Source organism: Balaenoptera musculus, chromosome 12, assembly GCF_009873245.2.
Source record: "Balaenoptera musculus isolate JJ_BM4_2016_0621 chromosome 12, mBalMus1.pri.v3, whole genome shotgun sequence".
NCBI classification, from domain to species: Eukaryota; Metazoa; Chordata; class Mammalia; order Artiodactyla; family Balaenopteridae; genus Balaenoptera; species Balaenoptera musculus.
This window is the reverse complement of record NC_045796.1, coordinates 32,374,596-32,396,377: the sequence shown is the minus strand read 5'-3', so window position 1 is coordinate 32,396,377 and position 21,782 is coordinate 32,374,596. Positions and strand designations below refer to the sequence as shown.

Genomic DNA, 21,782 nt, shown 5'->3' with positions numbered 1-21,782 from the left:
ACAACTACTGAGCCCACGTGCCACAACTACTGAAGCCCGCGTGCCTAGAGCCTGTGCTCCGCAACAAGAGAAGCCACTGCAATGAGAAGCCCGCGCACCGCAAGGAAGAGTAGCCCCCGCTCGCAACAACTAGAGAATGCCAACGCGCAGCAACAAAGACCCAACGCAGCCAAAAATAAATAAATAAATAAAAATTAAAAAAAAAAAAAAAAAGACAAGGTGCTACTACAGACACAAAGAGCACAGGTAAACCACACCACACCACTGAGTCTCACAAGGCCGTCCTCCTCAATCACAACCGTACTCGCAAGACTTTTAAGTTTTACGAACTTTAGAGCTGAGCAGTGTTGTCCATGCAAAGGGAAACTACAAGATAAAATACAATGGAAATGGCTAATTGGATTGTAAATATTCAACAGTAAGGGTAGATATAATTTATGTAAATAAGTACATTCTTAAAATAGTTTCAAGAGATCAACAGTGTTTAAATCAAAGCTAAACACTACCTTCTTTGTTGACAAAATGGTTTCTTGAACAAATTACCACCATCAAGAAAACATGATGATAGCACATCCATTTACCATAATTATCATGCCTGCAGCGCTCAGAGTTTCCAATGTGGATAAGCCTTTAAATACCACTGCCCACTAAAATGGAAACTCCTGCAGCGGAACACAAGTCCTCTACTAAAATGAAAGCCCCCTGAGGGCTGGGATCTCAGGATCTTTCTCTTTTTTTCACTGCTATGTTCCCAACATCTAGACTGGCACATAAGGGGTACCCAGAAGAATATTTACTGAATGAGTGTTGTGAGATCATCTGGCCTAATACCCTCATTTTATCTTATCAACAAGGAAACTGAGGCTCAGAAAGACTATGAGATTTGCCTGAGATCACAAAGCCAGGTGGGCAAAGCCAAAAACAGAAAGAACTACAGTTTCCCAAACTCAAGCAATGCTCACTCCACTAAGCTTTCATTACAAATACCTAAAATCCATCGTTAGTATAGTTATATAACATACTAAGTAAAGACCTCTCTACTTATCCGCAACCAAAAAGAACACTGCTGTGAACAGCCAGCCCATTAGACAGTCATGTGGTTTTGACACAATTACCATGTTGGCATGCTCCATCTGGGTTGACAGAAGTATTCATTACTGTAACAGCTCCACGAGAAAAAAGCATGCATCATTTAACACACAACCAAGCAGAAAACCATCATCAATAGAGGATCAGCGCTGTTTAGGTAAGGAGCTGTGTTATGCGAAACTATTCTTTTTTCTGATGCTTAAAAAAGGAGGTAAGTTCCAAGGTGCTGTCACTACCGCTAGCTTAAACCACCTACCCAGTAACATTATGCTGCTGAAAGCGCTAGCCCTTAATCAGAGTACAACAGCGAGCAAAGCCAGGCAAGAAGATACATGCACAACTCGAGACACTCATACAAAGAACTTCAAGCAAGAAGTTCATGCTAATTATTGGGTCCAGATGTTTCCTTAAAACCTTGAGAGAACCAGTGCTACTCTAAGAGACCTCACTGTGAATAAAATCCCCGAACAGGGTAGGTGCTGCTGCCAGCTGAGTGGCTCCCACCCTCTGCTGAGATCACAAGCAACAGGAGGTCTTTGATTTCTATCAACAGAGCTCAATCCATTCGTTAGGGGACTGAAGATTTACAAAATGGGGAAATACGCATTTCTAAACTTGAAAATGCAGGTATGGAGAGAGGCTTTCCTTTGAGTTTTGAGGCAGGAACAAAATTGTGTAACAAATAACAATTAAACTTAAAAAATACTGGCAACGTGTACACAGTTCCAATTCGGTCATTTTCCCCTCTGACAAATCCTGTTTTTATCCATCGTTGTGCCCGGGCCGAGGATATGGTGAGCCACTTTCTGATACCTACAATCACTTGCTTATGTTCATCTCCCCAAACAGCCTGTATCCCAAGAAAAGGTCTTTTAATAGCCCCACGACCTTCCCTTAAAGCGCTGACTGTGAGAAAAACAAAACGGCAACCCCAAGAAAGGAATGATTCAGCAGCCACCTAACTCTACTTAGGAAGTAGTAAGAGTGATGCTTCTCAAGTAATAGCCAACATGTTTTTCAAAAGGGAAGGAGGGAAAAGGAGGAGGAGGAGGAGGAGGAGGAAAGGGAGGAAACAGGAAAAAGAAATATCTGGAGAGGGAGAAGGAACAACAAAAACAGGCAGACTGAGAGCTGACTGCAAGTAATTCCTCTCCCTTGTAGGTTTATTTTTCTTAAGTGTCAAAAGGTCTAGAAAATACTATATCCCATATCCAAATAAGTACAACTACATTCCAAAGGGACTATTTGTTAGTTTAAATTATCTATATGGTGAGGATAAACAAGAGTTATTTTTTAAATAATTCAATGCTGCCCACCCTAGTTACCTTAATAACACATTATATCGCTTGTTTGGTTTCTTTAAAGGGTAAAGGACCTATAAGAGAGATAGAACTATTTCTATAAAGATACAAGCAAACATCTGGTTTAAATTAAACCCACATATACAAAAGATATGAACTGTAGCCCTTTGCTAATTCAAGTCTAGGCAGGATCGGGTTACATTCAGAGCATGAATTTCCTCCAACCTTTCTACTTTTTAACAGAACTCAAATTTTGTTCAGCTTTTCTCGCTTTTCCCCCTGCGTGCCAGTGGAGGCTGGCTCCAGGTCAGGCCACAAGGTAATGGTCTGCTGGTCTAGGGCAATCATGGTAGTTCCCCTTCCCTTTGCCAAAAAGACATGTAAAAAGTCTGCTGGTGGGCTCCTGGGGAAAGATTCCTCCTTCTAAAAAGAGCCATGAGACGGCCCCTCTTCTTCCTCTGAACACTGTATACATGATTCCTAGAAAGGCTGTTACCATCTTGAGTAATCCAAGGTCTAAAAACAAAGTAACATATAGTAGAGGGCATTGGCGAGAGGGTCACAGAGAAGAGGACCAGCCCACTGCACATGCTACACGTGGCCAGGTCCAGCGTCCAGCGTTTGAGCTTCCTGTTATGTGAGATAATATACTCCCCTACAGTTTAAACGATTAAGCCGGGGGTGCAGTTACTTGCAGCCACTATTAGCCTCTGTGTAACCTGAACAAGCATTAGAAAATAAGCCCTAAGAAACTGGGAGCACATGTAGAACCATCTCAGGTAATTATTACTCCCCGCTGCATTTTACGGCCCTCACGCCTAAGAGCCACGGTTGTCGAAATAGTCCACTTTTTTCAGATGCTCAATTTTTTAAAACCTAGTATTTGAGTTAATGTTAGTGAGATAAACCATTAATTCTTCATTCTAACAACTCTAAATAAAAATGAAACAAATAAACTATCTTACAGTTCAAAGTATAAAGTTCCCCTCCTTCATATATTGGAGAGGAGGGTATATGAAAACCAGGGCAGGGCTTTGCTGGTGGCGCAGTGGTTAAGAATCCGCCTGCCAATGCAGGGGACACGGGTTCGAGCCCTGGTCCAGAAAGATCCCACATGCCACAGAGCAACTAAGCCCGTGCGCCACAACTACAGAGCCTGCACTCTAGAGCCCGTGAGCCACAACTACTGAGCCCGTGTGCCACAACTACTGAAGCCCGTGCACCCTAGAGCCCGCGCACCGCAATGAAGAGTAGCCCCCGCTCGCTGCAACTAGAGGAAGCCCGCGCATGGCAACGAAGACCCAACACAGCCAAAAATAAAGAAAAAGAAAACCAAGGCATTATTCTCCACAATGTCCAAGTCAAATGACACCCAAGATAATTGCTAACAATATTATTTGTTAAAAGCAAGTCCCTGGGCTTCCCCAGTGGCACAGTGCTTAAGAATCTGCCTGCCAATGCAGGGGACACGGGTTCGAGCCCTGGTCCAGGAAGATCCCACATGCCGCGGAGCAACTAAGCCCGTGCGCCACAACTACTGTGCCTGCGCTCTAGAGCCCGCGAGCCACAACTACTGAGCCCCTGTGCCACAACTACTGAAGCCCGCATGCCTAGAGCCTGTGCTCCACAGCAAGAGAAGCCACCGCAATGAGAAGCCCGCACACCGCAACGAAGAGTAGCCCCCGCTCGCCGCAACTAGAGAAAGCCCGCGTGCGCACGTGCAGCAACGAAGACCCAACGCAGCCAAAGATAAATAAATTTAAAAAATAAAAAATAAAAAAAAAAAGCAAGTCCCTGCTGTTCTCCTCAAGAATCAAGTCAAGAAAGAAATCTGTGCCAGGCAGTCTTCTCCACAAGCAACTAGGTCATCCTAGGAAGAGCTGCCCTTTCCTGGAGCTCAGTATACCAGAGGCTGTGCATAAATCAAGGATCCCAATACTGCACATCATTCTCATAATCAAAATGCATATAAACCTTGTCATATTGGGCACTCCGACAGCGCACCCTCACCAAGGTGACAGAGACATCCAGAACCCTGCTGGCTCTTCATTAATCAACTATGCACACTGAGTTGTATGGTCAGAATTACTGATGAACTGCATTTGCTCAAATTCCTTCTCTCAGATGGGGCCCTGATTTTTGTAAAGGCCAGAGCTGGAGCTACATTCTTTGTGTGCGAAACGAACTAATCTTTGGATAAAATAACATGATGGTTTGGAGATGAAGTCTGGGAACTAAACAGACCAGGATTAGAATTCCAGCTCTGTTTCATACTAGCCACGTAACCACAGACAAGTTATTTAGCTTCAGTGAGTCTCAGCTTCCTCATAAGCAAAACAGGGATATTAATACGTACCTGCAGGGTGGCTCTAAGGATTAAATTAGATGCTATGCATAAAGTGCCTGGCACATAATAAATTCATAATAAATGGCGGGCCACTGTCATCATATCGGGATTCTATAAAAGAAGGGACTATATCCGTTTCTTCACTAATGGTAGTGATAGCATTAACAGTAAGGACAGAAATAACAATAAATAACGATAATATCAGCTATCGGTTGAGCACTATTCTAGAGACTTCGCATGTAGCAATTCCTTTAATTCACAACCCTCTGAGGTAGGAACTAAAATTACTCCCACGTTGCAGATGAAGAAGGTAAAAGGAGGAAAAACAACATGAGCAGAGCCACACAACCAATAAATGGAAGAGCCAGGATCCAAAGCCGGGCCATCCAGCTCCAGAGACTTCAGGCAATCCTGCCACCAGTCCTAAACAACTTCACTGTTGTATAACCAGCCCCTAGTATAATTCCTTAAAGTTCATTATTTGCTGAAAAACAAAAATCAATAAGCTATTACTACCATTTGGCAGTTTACAATCCTAAGCAACATGTTCTAATTGAGCCCCTGATAAGTTTTACCCACTTTCAGGATGTGGGTTATGTCACTATCTTAGCCCCTTCTTTCAAAACAAATGTTTTTTGAGGACTTTCAGAGCATAGGTACCAGATATCAGCAATACAGATGAAAGAAGCCCACTCCCAGCCTAGTGGGGGACAGAGGGACCAATATTAGCATTAACATATATTTAAACCACTTGTCACTAATTCAGAAATTTGGGTAATTTAGATTTAGAAATTAGTTTTGAAAAGCTGACACGGTTTTCTTTAAAACTACCACTGTCATCTCTTCAGGAAGTCACACATGGGAAAGCTTGGTTAAACACTCATAAAATACAAATAGGCATCATGCTTTTTAAGGAGCACTTAATTCTCCCTCTCAATTGTATATGCTAGAAACATGTTTGCTCTCTAGCAAAACTTAAGTAATTTGAATAAAAAGCCAAATAAAATAGTCCTGATTATAAATTCCCTCAACATCAAAAACTCCAAAACAAATTAAGTTGGCTAGGCTGACCAACCCCCCGCAATAGGGAAAAAAGTGGCTACTGGATGACTACAGAGTTAACAGGAAGAAAAGAAATACAAGGGACACATGAACCCATGACAAGATGCTTACCACACCCATAGTAAAATAAATACAAGCTAAAAATTCAGAATGGAAAAATCCAAAAGCTCAATTATGTAATCATTGAGCAAGACTATGGCAACAGAGGCATTCTCAGATAGTTGCCAGTAAAAGAGTACAATTATGTACGGATGATTCACTATAACACTGCTTGTAACAGCAAAAGATCAATGTCCATCAATAGGTGACACTATGCTACATTCATACGACAGAATACTATGCAGCTATAAAGAAATAAAAAGAGGAAGGTTTCCACTCCTGTTATAGAAATATCTCCAAGTTACCGTGTTAAGCACAGAAAGCAAGATTCAGATAGCACATATGATATGCTACACCTTGTGGGTTGAAAGCAAAGTGTGTGGGAGGTATAAATATGTGAACCCACATGCACATGTTTGCCTGTATATGCATACAGAAAATAGCAGTGATTATGGGGAATGGTGGTTGACCCTGGGTAGATGAGGTACAAAGGAGCAGATATGAAGACAAAGTTTTCACTGAGCAGAAGTTTACACAAACTGAAGCGCATAAACACTTTACTAGGAGGATAATACTTACGCATTAAAATGTCTTACGCCTTAAGTCAACCCAGCACAAGTGGTCGGCTTCCTTGGAGACAACCCGAATGCCACATTGCCACAAGTGATGATGTCACCTTGCCCTGTCACATAGTTCTGGCCTCAGAACAGTCTGGGTGCAAAAGCCTTCCAGTCTATTCCAGCTTAGCAGTAGCATTAAGATAGCCTAAAATAAAACTGATTTCCTGGCATATGACGTTTAAGATTATCTCTATATCCTCAAAGAAACCAATTTCTGCTAACTTCCGATTCAGCATACTTCACAAACCCACCTCTTACCCTGTACAGACTGCTCTCCAAAGTGGGACAAGCTCAAAACCTAAGCTTTTAGAGCAGCCAGACATCTTTTAAGAAGTATATCAAGTATCTATTAAAAAAACAAAAAAAAAACTTACAGTTTTTCCTAATAGTTCCTTAAGGAAACCTTGCTAGTTTTTTATCCTTCTTCTCCTCAGCGTGGAGTTAAAACAAAAAGCTGTCTTTTGCTAACAATAATACTGGTGCCTACGCAGGTAGACCAAAAAGATTATTCCTAAATTCTCTGCTGGAGGAGTTGGAACAGGGAACTTGGTAACAGATTTCTCTGAAAGTTGAGGAAATGTTTTCAAAGGAGAGTAAAACAGAATGGGAAGATTCTTACTAAATTCCTAAGCTGGTCACACACAAACATCTCCAATCTTGGTCAGCAGTTTCCTCATTTAGAGGGAAAGGCAGGAATAAAATTGGCTTGACCAGCACAAGGATGTCATGTTTCCTGTCCACATCCCTCCCCTGCCCAGCATGTGCTCCTCTGCTCCCATGAAGGGGGGAATCTTTTGTGCAGATGAGTAATTGCATGTTCCCAGTGCACTGTTGTTATGTATCCGGTGGCTTCTCGATGTCTTTTGTGATGTTTCTAGTGTTCGCGGAACATTTCTTTGGACCCACATCATTAAATAGAACATTCTAGAGAGAAGAAAAATACACTTATGTGCAATTTCTTCTGATGATGTCATAACCAGGCTCAGAACAGAGCAAAAACACCACCAAAATTCTCTCCTGGTGGTTACAGATACCAGGGAGTATACTTTGAGCTCATCCCACAACTACCTTCTGCATGGGATCCTTACTCAACCCCATGGGTAAACTCACTTAGTATCAAGTGGTAATCTACAACCAGTCTAATACTATTTCTCTATGAATGGAACTCTAAATTCTTTAGCTAAAAAATAACAGCAGTTCGGCAGGCTTTTCCCAAATAAGCTAACGACAAATCCACCAAGGTTAACTGCACAGGATAAATGCACAGGCTGCAGACGCTGCACTTTAATAGGTCATAAGACAAAAGCCTGTCAGACTCAATCAACTCCCCACACTATGACAAGGCCACCAGGCTGGAGCCTACACTGATCTCGCGCTTTCAAATCCTCTTCTCCATAAGCTTTGGAACGCTGCAGTTGACAGGCGTAAATATCTAAACCTTGTCAAAAAACAGAATTCACTTTTTAAGTTTTGGTCGTTAGCTCTTCTGCCATTTTACAATATTTACAGCACTGCCAAAGAGTTATGTCAACGCACAGCATGTATTTTTAAAATATGAGACTATAAACTGAACGATTTTTCTCACGTAGGTAAGCAGATCCAGTGTTGACGCCAGTCTTCCAGTTGGTCAGCAGAAGATGCCATAGACTGTTAGCATGTGGACCCTACAAGCCGGGTGTGATAAAAGCAACTTTCACCAGGCGGGAAAAGCTGTAACTACAATGGAATTACAGACATGCCATTTGGAATGCTTAAAAACTTTTTTCCCCCAAGTAGTTCTACTGTGAGCATTGGTTTAGTTCAAAACTACTCAGCAAAAGCTTCAAATAACTACTTTTTAGGTGGGGCTAGCTAGGACAAGTTTTTACTTTGGCTAAATATATTTGTTTCTTTGGAGGTAAGATTCTCAAAATTCAACATCTGTAAACGTGATTTGGTGGAGGAGTCTGCTGGAGAATATGCCAGGCATTCAACCCTTGGAATCCACCAAAAATTTCAAGCCAACAAAATGTCAAAGTTTAAAATTTCCCTTTCCAACTTTGTGATCCAGCTATGACGTTAAACTATAGGTCATCAATATACCATACAATGTGCAATGGAACACTCCAAAGGAGATGGTCCACAGGGGAGGTGCGGGTCCTATGAATGGCTGTCCAGATCATCAGCATCAACTCCACAGTCATCTATTCCCTCACCCGAGTTGCCAATAATTTGAAGCGACAATTCTTTGTTGAACCTAAAAATAGAAAACTTAAACTTCACAAGGATATACGCACCCCCCAAAAAAATACTAGGTAATTAGCTCAGTGGTATAAAAACATTCCCTGCAGTGTCAACAATAAAGACGGAACTTACAGAGGTCATCTGGCCATCACAGTAGTACTGCTTTTCACTTTGTTAGAAAGTAGCATCAAAACAAGGTTCTTTTTGAAGGAAGGTTGTTAGACTGGTAAAGTATATCAAGAAAAAGCATGAAGACGATTTTTTCTAAGTCTGGATGTTTGAATCTGGGCAACACAGTGAGTTTTCACATTTCTTCTATGTGACAACAGATTAAATATTCAGTAAAAAATGTTGATACCTATTATTCAATTAATATTTACTTAGGCTGTGACAGCATTAAAACAATATACAATTCTTGATAGTTCTTAATGGCCACTAATCTGCAGATGCTAAAAAACAAATTCAAATCTCTGCTAGCCACAATACATTTTTTAATCGAAGGAGTTAATTTATAAAATGCTTCATCTTTATGCTAATTAAATTGAAATCTATCATCCTTTAACATGTTAAAAAAAATAACTGTACACTATTAACCTTACATAGTCCTCACTGTACTTTAGGAATAATTAACTTTCGTATAGTGTACTGTACCACTGAACAAATCAATTGTGAAACAGCAGGGCAAATATATAAAACCAGCTGGCTTCATTATTCTCACAGGTCAAACCTAAAAAAGCAATTATGTTAAAGATAACCTGACAAAATTCAACATTTGAATTTTGCAAATAAATGGTCTAAAAATACATACATACGTTTCACAGTGCTTGGTTCAAATATAACTGAACATATTCCCTTGCCAGATAGTACACATAATCAGATTCCATCTAGTCTGTACATTAGTATTATCCAAATTTTCAGTCTCCTAGATACTGACAGTTCCAAAGGCAAACTTTCTTCAAAAGCAAAAACAAACAAGCATGTATCACCAAACCTAACTGCTACAATAGAAATTTCCTAAAAATCTCCCCCTTGAAATACATACTCAGCTTTTAAAAAAGGACATCGAGCCCGTTGTCTGGTGTTCCCTGTCATTAGAAGACTGGAAAGCTGATGGAAATCCAGCTTCCAACAGCTTAATGAGCAAGACCGGCCCCACCCAGGCCAGACCCTGCTGGAAAAGGGCATGCTCAGTAGAAAAGCCCAGCTAGGTTCCAAGTTACTTCATTCCTCAGCTAGAAAATGCACATGGGTCAAAGAAAAAGTCACCCTCCTGCTGCCTGTTCTACCCACTAAAGGAAGAACATTTTACATAAAGAATAGTTTTAACGGTACAACTGTAATCCTATGATTATACTTGCTTACAATTCTACTACTGCTAGGAATTCTTTCCTTGTTTTTTTTGTATCATGTTTACATTGCTTTGGGTCTGCACCCCTCAACTTTGTTTTTATTTCGTGTCATTTTAATCCACCCATAAATAGACACCAAAAGTACTGATACATGTGTACCACATATAGTCTAATCATCTTTATTTATAAACTGATATATACATTTTGGTACTGAAAAACCATTCAAATATATAGATATTTCATTTTTAAATACTGAAAACTGGATTTTGATTCATTTGTAAAAGAATTTGCTTATTCATTCACACAGTATTTAAATGGAGGCTCGTTTTAATATAGATTTATAGGTATCATCATATAGTTACAAAGTTGATAAATCCCTGTTTTATTATTATACTGTCATCCTAAATTGAGCAATGATGGATACAAAAGGTAATACTACATCCATCTGTCATATGAATACAACTACATATGGAAGCAAGGTAAATTTAAAGTCACTAAAGGAAAATGTATTTTAAGATTCAGGTCAGAGAGATCTGAAAAACAACCTATCTTCCTTTATTTTACAATACCAACCCGCCCCCCTAAATTTCCACAATTTAAATTCTGCTTGTTTTTTCCCCCAGAATAGATATTTACATTAACAAATCAGGACCAAGATAGTCAGACCCTTTATGGCTGGATCCACGTATGCACTTGTATAACTTGACCCTGCTACCATACCATACTGCTCCCCTAACAAGCAGTTCCTAAGTCAATGAGTATTATATGTTCACATTCACCTACCGTAGTCTTAAAAAAAAAGAAAGATATTTTTTATTACGAATAAAACACATTAGATATTTAAATAAACAAGATATCACTCGTAGAGAAAAGGTAAGGTTTGCTTTACAGGAACTTAATGAAAATATGTTTCAGTAGCAGCTCTAAAGAGATTAATCTCTGTCAAAATGAACAAACATAAAACTTAAATTAAAAAAAAAAGTCATTCTATATAATGGAAGTAAATTTCACTATCCACCCACCACAAAGTTTTCACTGGTTCACAAAAGGGCAACTTGGTGAGTTTTTTTAGTAGAGCCAATTTTATTCAATTCAAAGCATCTTTTATTCAGACCGTATTCCCCCTACCCTGTTTAAATGTTGTATTTTTTCAATAAAAACTGCAGTAGAATGGCAGATTTACTTCACTATGCTTACTTGGAAAAATACTGGCTCCAAACCTTTTTCTAAAATGTATTGCTCCATAGAATCTAGAAGTCTCAGAACTACTGACATTAGCACTGGATCCAGCGAAGCAGACATTGGTAGATCTCTACAATCTGTCCCAGGCATCTTTCATCACCCCTGTGCCTCCTGCCTTCCTAACTCCCCTACTTCCATCGACTGAACTGCATCCCCCCAAAATTCATGTATTGAAGCACTAACCCTCAAAGTGATAATATCTGGAGATGGGACCTTTGAGAAATAATTAGATTTAGACGAGGCCATAAGGGTAGGGTATCGTGACGGAATTAGTAGCCTAAGAAGGGACAGCAGAGACCTTGCTCATTCTCTCTCACTCTCTTTTGCTCTCTCTCATCTCACCATGTGAGGACACAGAGATTAGGCAACCATCTACAAGCAAAGAAGGGGGTCCTCACCAGAAACTGACCAAGCTGGCACTTTGATCTTGGACCTCCAGCCTCCAGAAGCGTGAGAAACAGACTTGCTGTTTAAGCAAGAGAGTATATGGCATTTTGTTATGGAAGCCCAAGCTGACTAAGGCATCTACTTTCTTAATTATAGAACCCAATGCTACTGCTCAAGTTCCTCTGCTGGCTTCAATCCTGCCCATAAGACATCAGAATCTCATTGTTCGAACAAAGGTTAAGAGAATTAAGACAGAAGGTGAGTTCTCTAGCACTATGTTTTGGAAAAAGAACAAACCATTAATACAGTGGATAAAAGAGAACCCAGAGAATTTAAATGAGTTTCCAAACTCATATACCCAATAAGTGGTAGAGCCAGAATTTACACCAATTTGGTCTGCTTCAAAGCCAATACTAGTGGCGCTGGTGGTATAGTGGGGAGCATAGTTACCTTCCAAAGCCAATGCACTTTCCACCAATGCTGCATTACCTCAATTTCAACACCCTTGCTTTCCAAATGAGTAAATTAAACCCAAAGAAGTGAAATAACTTATAAATAAGGTTACTCAGTGGGTTACTGGCAGAGAAGTTACTGAATACAAACGAGGTCCAGTGTCACTTAAATTATTTCCAATAAGATTTTAAACACGTTAAAGTACACAAAATACTTACGCTGAAACATCCACAAATGTCTAAATATAAAAAATCGTTCATATGAATGTGTATCCATTACATCTGTCTTAGAAAGATCCTAAATAGCCTTGTTTTGACACTGTTTTGTTGCTCCATTAAAAAGGGAAATTAGACGTTCATCCTCAGAATATTATTTTTTAAGTATTCAAGGGAGTTGGCTGGGAGCGGCTGGCGGGGGGGGGGTATTTTTCCTATATTTGTATATGTGAGTTGATGTATAAATAGAATCAAACCCAGTATCGTAATTTCTTGACTTTTTAAAAGTGTCCTGGGACTTCCCTGGTGGTCCAGTGGTTAAGACTCTGCGCTCCCAAGCGGGTAGGGGGCCCAGGTTCGATACCTGGTCAGGGAACTAGATCCTGCATGCGGCAACTAAAAGAGCCCGCACACGGCAACGAAGATCCCACGTGCCACAGCTAAGACCCAGTGCAGCCAAATAAATAAATAAATAAATAAGTAAATAAATAAATAAATATGTCCTTACTTCCTGCCTTGGAGTAAAAGGAACGGAACTGAATAAGATGTGGAGGATGGAATAACCTGATGGTCACTCAAAGCTCCAAAACCATAAGGGACACAAACTCTGTGCAGAAAATAAAGTTCTCAGTGTCACAGAAAGACAATGAGGAAGATGGTTCCTTTCAGTCTCCCACCTTTATTCATCCAGCCTCCATGTGAGAAGCAATCATCATCTGTCAAACCAGAAAAAAAGCAAACACAACTTTCTGGCATAACCCTAAAATAACCTAAAAAGTACTGCAAAAAAATAAAAAGCCACCCCTCTGTTTTTGACTCTACTGATTTTACAGAGAATCCAACCTTCCTATATACCAATCATCATGCGAGACTATCCTTCCTGAATAAACATGGAGAAAAGTTGTACGACTCTCTCAATCTGGATGAACTTCAACTGGTCTACGGAATTTTTTAACAGTCCACGTTTCGTAGGATCATTGCTATCTGGTGTCAACAAAAGAGAAAAAAAACAAACCAAACAAAAAACAAAAAAACAAAACAACCACTACACTAGTTCCACGGCTTCTATGCCAAAGTTATCTTTTGACCACACACCACCGCAGTTTAACTTCTCTCAGGCTCTAAACCCAGAATAATTTGCACAACTGCACATGAGCCATTCACAAAGTCTCTTTCCTACCACATTTTATAAAATGTAACATCAGAAAGTACTACAGATTTATGAGACTCTGGGAAAGAAAAGTTCTGTATGACCCCAGATTTTTACAGGGGGTTTGGAGAGAGAGCAGGAACAGGTACAGGAGGGAAGAAAAAGAATAAAGGGATGGTGGTTGGGAATCTCTAAACAAAAAGTTAATGTTTTGAAACCATCTAAAAAGTGTTAGGACAAAGCAATAACTAATCCACCCCCTTTTTTTTTTAACTTCAAAACTCAAAAGCATCACTATTAGAATTACACATTCAGACCAGTACAGTAATCCAGCATTTACTTTAAAATGTATTATTTTCATTCCACTTACATCTAAGAAACATTTGCTGAGTTCCTCCTTCACCCCAGACACTGGTCTAAGCCCTTAGGACTGGAAAGTTCTTCCCCACACCAGCCCTCAGGGAATTCACAGTCTAGCAGGGAAGACAGATACATAAACAAACAATTACACCACATGTGGTAAGGGCTATAACAGAGGTACAGGAAAGACACAGCAAAGTGGACAACTCCCTTGGGGAGGACAAGGAAGGCATTACAGGATTACAATGTTTAGGCTCATTCATATCTCATCTGAGATGAACAAATGCTACTGCTAATAACGTGGTAATGACCCTCCTTGCCTTACGGATTAAAAAATAAAAGTACTTATCACAAAGCCCATCACATGCAAAGCAGAAACAAAGATCATACTAGCACCTGTGCAACACCCTACATATGACCAAGCAAAATGGGGTTCTTGTAGAATAAAGAAATATAGAACCAAAAGAGATCTCAGCATTTACGTACCTCTAGCTCTTGCCTTTCATACACGGGGAACCTGAAACCCAGAAGTTAGGCTACTTGTCCAGGTTACACAGTGAGCCAGGAGCAGAACCCAGGCTAGATGTCAGATTCTGCCTAATAATTCCATTGCCTTTCCCTATTGCAGACTGCCCTGCCCGGAAGTGAAGGAAAGGGACGAGACACTGTTGAGGAGACAACCAGCAATAGAGACCCTTTATGGCTGTCCAAGGGCCAGAAGAAACAGAGAGCCCTGATGCTAGACATCCAGCAGACCCCAAAAGCTCCCCAACTCTGCCCCACCCTCTAGACCCAAGAAAAATCCTACACCTTCCCACTCCCCCCAAAATTATGTTTCCGAAACAAAGAGGTCATTGCCAAGAAATTATTTATTCTTCCCAATCTGCAGTAACATTAAATTCATGCTCCAACAGTCTGGATGTATCTCCATGTTGTCACTTAGCTAATGAAGTCTGTAAAATGAAGGTACCAGGAGATAACCTGCCTATATAACGGGATTCTTGTGAGCATCACAGGATAACCACCACGATAGCTACCCGTAAAGTGCAAAATGCTAAGTGAATGCAAATTACTATTAAACACAGAATTTCAATCATCAAAAACATTCATCTAGGCTTTCTCCTCAAAATAGTTGACTATATCATTACATTTATTCTTAAAAGTCAAATATTAACCTATAGTAATCTTCTACCATTTATTTAGGTTTTTTTACTCAACTTGTAGAAGGCAAACTGTTCCCCCACCCTAATCTACCCTCCATAATTTCCCTTCTTTTCTTTCTTTCCCTTTAAAATGGCCACTACTATTTCCAAGACTCCCTACTAGAACCACATAAACATCAAACCTGTCAACACAAGGCTCTTATCAAAAACATGTTGTAGAAAATTGAGCACTTGAGACAAGCCGGGGAAATGTTAAGGTGTATGCAACATGCAGTGCACAGCTACACGTCACGCCCTAGGGAGGTACAACCCCATCTAGGGGTCTCCTCCTCACTTCACGTGAATCATAGCCAACCTTTGGCCTGATATCTGCCATCTACACGGTTTGGGCACTTGTTTGAGAATCCAGTGTACTTCCAACCCTCCACACCTTTATTAGCTCCATAATTTGAAACCGTAGCTCCACTCCTTTCTTTCCGTAGCTTCATCTTTAAAACTTACCCCTCCAAACTTGGATTATGAAAGAAAACCCTAAGCACAAGGGCTAATACATTCTCAATCCACAGCCCCTACCCATCCAAAACAATAAACCAAGATACAACATTTATATTTACAACACAAATAAACAATAAACAACATTAAGCTAGAGTATTCACCATTACCTGTGCCTGTGAGATCTTGAATTCTGTACTTTTAGGTTTCGCTAAGATCTGTTCATCCAATGAGGAATTGCTCTTTGCCTACTGATAGCTGCTGACAATACACACCTGCGTAAAACTTGGCTCCAGCAGCGCAAGAGAAGAGTATTTAAATAAATAACTATATCCCAAAGAGAATAAGAGCTAAAATATAGGCATAAACATTTCAACAGTAACTGACTTGACGAGGGAAGCATCCCGAGGTGACATTTGAGCTGGCCTTGAAGGATAAGGAGGAGCTTACTGGGCCCATTGTAAGCGGGTAAAAGCACACCCCTCACGGTTGGAACAGTAAGTGAAGGGCACAGAATCATGAAAGATAAAAGCACTGCAGAGAATGCTAAGTTCTTACCTCATCTGCCTGGAACACAGAGTGGGGAGTGGAGGAAATGGGACAGGGGAGGTAGTAGCCAAATAATGAGCGATCAGTATGCGAAACTCAGATGTTTTAACTCTGTCCTGTAGGCAACGACAAATAAGATTAATTTTGCCTTTCTGGAGGATGACTTTGTCGGTCATGTGAGAACAAGTGACACAGCAGAGGCTCCACTGATCCAGGAAACAGCATCTAAACTAACACAGAGGCAATGAAGAAGCAAGTGAAGAGATGAAGTCAATAAATATTTAGTAGTTAAAATGGACAGGATTTGATAAAGAATTGGATGGTGGGAGTCAGGGAGAACAAAGTTCCCAGGTTCCTGGCAATCAAAAGTCAGATAGCGGTGACATTAACCTAGAGATGGATTTCCAAAAAGAGTAGGAAACGAGGATGAAAGAAGCACAAGCTTCCACGTTAATGCATTTGGACTAAGTGACTGTGTGGCATCCAGGTGGAAAATCAGGATGGTTGGAGATACGTGTCTGAACAACAGAGTCTAGGTTTCCATGCTAAGATCTGGAACTACTTGGTCGATCAGTGTTATCTGAAGCTATGGAAGAGATGAAACCCCAGGCAAGATAGAGTAAAGGAAATGCTCCTTATAAATCCCCAGGCAGGGAGCAAGGAACCTATGAAGGAGGCTGGGGAGGATCAGCATAAGCTAAAGACGGCAAACCAAGCAAGTACTGCCAAGAGAAGAGCTGAGCTGGGAGGAGTGGACACCAGGCCAAGGGCAGAGCGCTTCTACTACCAAATAAGGCTTTACAAGTGTCATGAAAGACTGCTGATCACCTCAAAGAGCAAGTTCAGTGGATAGTGGCAGAGAAAGCCAATTGGCGAATGGAAAAATATTGAAGAGAGGGGGTAAGGGTAAAGGCTAAACTAATCTCTGAAGTTTAGCGATGAAAGAGAGGCTGGAGGAAAGGGATGTAATAACTACAAGAAGTGCAGGTTGCGGGAAGATATATATGTACAGGAGATATTCTGGTTGTTTTGTTTGGTGCAGGCTTTTGGTAGGAAAGACAAAGTAGGGAGAGGTTCAAGATACAAAGGAGAAAAAGGAAAACGAACGTCAGGTAGTTTAGAAGAGAAAGAAAAACGATCAAAACCTCGAGAGAAGAGTTCAGTCTCGGACAGCAGGAGGGACACCTCTAGCCCAGAGACCAAAGAGAAGGTAACTGGAAATATACATGGGCTGCAAGAGGAAGAGGTTTAAGGAAGCTAGAAAGACAGCAGTGCACCTGGAGTCCTATTCTCCACCCCAAATAACTTTCATAACTTTGGGGCATTTAAAAGAGGGGGAAAATAAAACAAGACAGAAGAAAATATAGTCAATCTCCTAAAATACATTCAGTAATAATTCTCTTAGCATTCATGTCAACATAGGATTCAAGATGGGTTAAACTGAACAATTTTCAACATGAAAAGTTATTGGCATTGTAAACGTTTCAAACCTTGGCGTGCCCCACATAATCTGCTGTCTTCTAATATATAAACTGATTTGTAAATCGACATCTATTACATTACCAAGAATATAATAAAATGAGTGCTATCTTCATATCATTATAGAGGCAGAAAAAGAAGCTAAAAAATAAGTCACTGAAATCACAAGGTTTGGCGAGGGGTATTTTGTTTTGCTTTAATGATAGCATGTGCCAAGGGCTTGGCTAAATCTATTTTACAAGATACAATAACTATAACTGTAATTCCTAGTCTCCAACTGTGAAGGCTACGTCTCAATAAGATGTCAGTTTAAAAGACAAGACAATAAAGACCACGGTCACCACCAGAATCCCATAAGAATATGTGAAAGCTTATAAAACAAAACTCCTTTTATAGAGTTGAATCCTTTCCAGGGTGGGTCTTTAAGACATCCTGACAGTACACACAAATACTATCTCTGGAACAAAACCAAACAGGCACAGCTGCAAGACATCTTCCACTGCAGTCGTAACTGACTCAATAGCAGTCCTTCCTTCGAGCAAGAGAGTCTATGAAAGCCAGAAGCAGAGCTATTTTCCCCTACAAACTGCTTAGTGGAATCGCTTTCTCCTGATCCAAAATTGTAGCTTTATTAAAAAGCTAAAATAGATAACATGGCCAGTACAACTTCATAATAAATTTATAAAAGAAAATATAAATAAAACTTGAAAAAAGCATCTATACCTGGTTTCCATTAAGAAAAATCCCCAACTGAACCAAAACTATCCTATAATACACGGATATACACATTTTTTAAATTACAACCCATAACCATCACAAACAGGAAATTTGGATTTGCCTTAACAGAATTTTTTCCCCAAATCTCTAAGGAGTAGCAGTGACCAAAAAAAATTAGATGATTAGTGTTAATATTCTCAATACTGACTTGAACTTTTGATATCTGGTTATTTGTGACAGCTAAGAATAAAAAAGTCAAAGACATTTTGAAATCAATTAGGTATAACCCCAACATAAGAAAAACAATTCGAGTAACCAAATCAATACTTTATTTGTGATGCCTTCCAAGCTGGAGTTTTGACTACATTTCTATAGCAACATCAACAAAATACTCTTATACAAATACGTCTGCACCCAAGATGAAAACCAATAACCACTTCTCTAGTTCATTCTTACGATGGCTTCCAACCAAAAAAAATTAAAAAAAAAAAAAAAAATGAGCCTTCCTAAACTTCATTCCAGAAACTTCAAAACCTAAGGCTTAAGTATATAACAGTTGCAGTTAACCACAACTGTCAGATATTCTCAAATTCTTCAGAAGGGAGGTTAATGACAGAAGGTATACTTTTATTACTTTTCTGACAATAACTCATTAGGAACAACAACAGAGATGAGAGTGGAAGAAATTACTAACAAATGACTTACTTGTAAAATTATCTAAATTCTAGAGAAATAGAACACTGAAAACGGTGCCAAAATGTAAAGCAAATAAGTCAATATGCTAAAGCCAAGAGACGAGCAAGTTTCTCTGTGTAAGTTTCAGATATGCTTTCAAAATCTCTTTTGTTGGAATTGTTTTGAAGTAAACAAAATATTTTACTGGGATTAATAGGTGTGCCTATTTTGTGACCAAGCTCTCTGCTGAGTTATTTACAAACACCCTTATTTATGCCTCAAAACATCTCGGCACAGTGACTATTATCAAGTTCATTTTATACGTCAATAAAATGAGGCTCAGAGAAATGAAATAACTTCCCTTAATAAGCATGGAATGCAAAATACTACAGTAGTTAATCGTCAGTCCTGGAGTTAGACAAACCTGAACCTGGATCGTCAGTCCTGGAGTTAGACAAACCTGAACCTGGATACTGGCTTAACCTCCAACTACTATGTAGGAGACAGATGACTCAGGTTTGAAGCCAATTCTATTTTATCTGAAATCAATTAGGTATAACTCCAACACATTATACATTCTTTACATTACACCACAATGCTTATGCAAATTCCCAGCTATACTTCACTAAATACCAAAATGCAGCCTTCACATAAAGAGTCTCACTACCTATGCCTCACATTTGCACATGGGCTTCATACCTTAGGACTTTACTCAACTGTTTCTACTCTAATACAATACACTCTCTCAAAAAGTGTTTTTTAGAACTACATAAGGAAAACTGTAAAGCACAAGTGAAAATTCTGGATCTTTCTTCCAAACACATACATATAACTCAACAGATACTTACCCGGCACATAATGTTAATGGCTAGGTATACCACATCATGCCTTTCTTCAAAGCTCTGAGAACTATGTGGGAAGACCAGAGAAGTGCAAATGAAAAGCCATCCCTATAAACTTGTGAGTTAACTGTAAATGCATAAAGTATGTGCCTATGGGCAATACAAATACATATATCAGATTTCCCAACGTAGTTCTGATTTCAAATATTCCGTCCCATTCTTCTAAGGAAACTTACACATTCCAGATCACACATAACAATTTTTTAAGTGAGATAACATAATCATCGAATGTAGGGATTTGGGACTAAGATAACTGCAGGCTAGAATGGTAAATAGAAGAAATTTGAACAGAACTTTGCAAGAACGGATAGATTGTCCTCGATGGGAAAGAGGGACAGAGACATTCAAAATAGGTGAGAACAGTCCTTGGGCAAGTGAAGCAGCAAGATGCACAAGATATTTTGGAGGTCTGGGGAAGCAGTGAGCAGGGCAGTGGGCTGACCACTATCACTGGATCAGTCACATACAAAGATAAGTCAGAGGTAATGCTGAAATATGATAGCTGGAAAGATTGTTGAGGGCTTTGAAGACCAGTATAAGGACTCTGGGCTAAAAAAGACAGGTCACCTCACCTAAAGTTTTGTTTTGGTGGTGTTTTGTTTTGTTTTTTTTTTGGGGGGGGGGATAATAGTTTTATTGAAATATCATACAAGTTACCCACTTTACGCATACAATTCAATGTTTTTTAGGATACTCAGTTGTGCAACCATTACAACGAACAATTTTAGAACATTTCATCAACCCAGAAAGAAACCCCAAACATCCCAACTCATTCTATGAGGCCTGATACCAAAGCCAAACAAAGATGTCACACACAAGAAAAGAAACTATAAACCAATATTCCTAATGAATATAGAGGCAAAAGTCCACAACAAAATATTAGCAAACCAAATCCAGCAAGATATTAAAAGGATCTTACACCATGAGCAAGTGGAATTTACTCTAGGAATACAAGGGTGATTCAACATGTGAAATTCAATCAATGTAATAAATCATATTAATAGAAGGAAGAAAGAAATACATGATCATCTCAATAGAGAGAAAAAGTATTTGACAAAATCCAACATCCTTTCATGATAAAAAACACTAAAAACTAAAAAAATTAATTAAACTAAAAACAAATAGAAATAATAAAAATTGAAGGAAACTTCCTCAACATGACAAAGGTTATCTAAAAAAACCCCACAGCTAACATAATAGTAAATGGTGAAGACTGAAAGCTTTCCCCCTAAGATCAGGAACAAGACAAGATGTCCCCTCTCACCACCTCTCATCATTCTATACAATTTTGTACTTTAAAGTTCAAGGCAGGGCAACTAGGCAAGAAAAATAAAAAGCATCCAAATAGGAAAGGGAGACATAAACTATCTCTATTTGCAGATGACATGACTGTATAAATAAAAAATCCTAAAGAATCTATTTTAAAAAGCTAACAGAGTAGTTCAGAAAAGTTTCAGACCAATATGCAAAAATCAGTCATATTTCTATACATAAGCAATAAAATCCAAAAATAATAACTCCACTTACCATCAAAAAGAATAAAATACATAGGGGTAAATTTAGGCAAGGAAGCATAAAACTTGCACACTGAAAACTACGTAACATTGTTCAAAGAAATCAAAGACGTAAATAAATCCATGTTTATGGATTCAAAGACTTAATACTGTTAAGATGGTAATAATCCCCAAATTGACTGACAGATTCAATGAAATCCCTATCAAAATTCCAACTGCCCTTTTTTTGCAGAAATGAACAGGCTACTCCAAAAATTCATATGGAATTGCAAGAGTCCAGATAGCCAAACTAATCCTGAAACAGAAGAACAAAGTGAGAGGATTCACTCTTCCTGATTTCAAAACTTACTACAAAGCTAGAGTAATCAAAACAGTATGGTATGGGCATAAGGCT

At 39.3% G+C, this 21,782-nt stretch overlaps 1 protein-coding gene across 23 annotated transcripts in view; it reads right to left on the bottom strand.

The window, feature by feature from the left end:
* The window catches only part of EPB41L2 (erythrocyte membrane protein band 4.1 like 2), a 214,412-nt gene that overhangs the window by 119,890 nt on the left and 72,740 nt on the right, over window positions 1-21,782 (bottom strand). The window contains exon 1 of one of the 23 annotated variants that reach the window (XM_036870870.1): window positions 19,821-19,881. The exons of 19 other annotated variants lie outside the window; for them this stretch is intronic. The gene's annotated coding sequence lies outside the window, so the exon portion shown is untranslated. Of the gene's footprint in view, window positions 1-9,783; window positions 9,846-13,907; window positions 13,931-19,820; window positions 19,882-21,782 lie in introns of those variants that run through there. 3 more of the 23 variants (XM_036870871.1, XM_036870887.1, XM_036870874.1) reach the window with 3 other exon arrangements.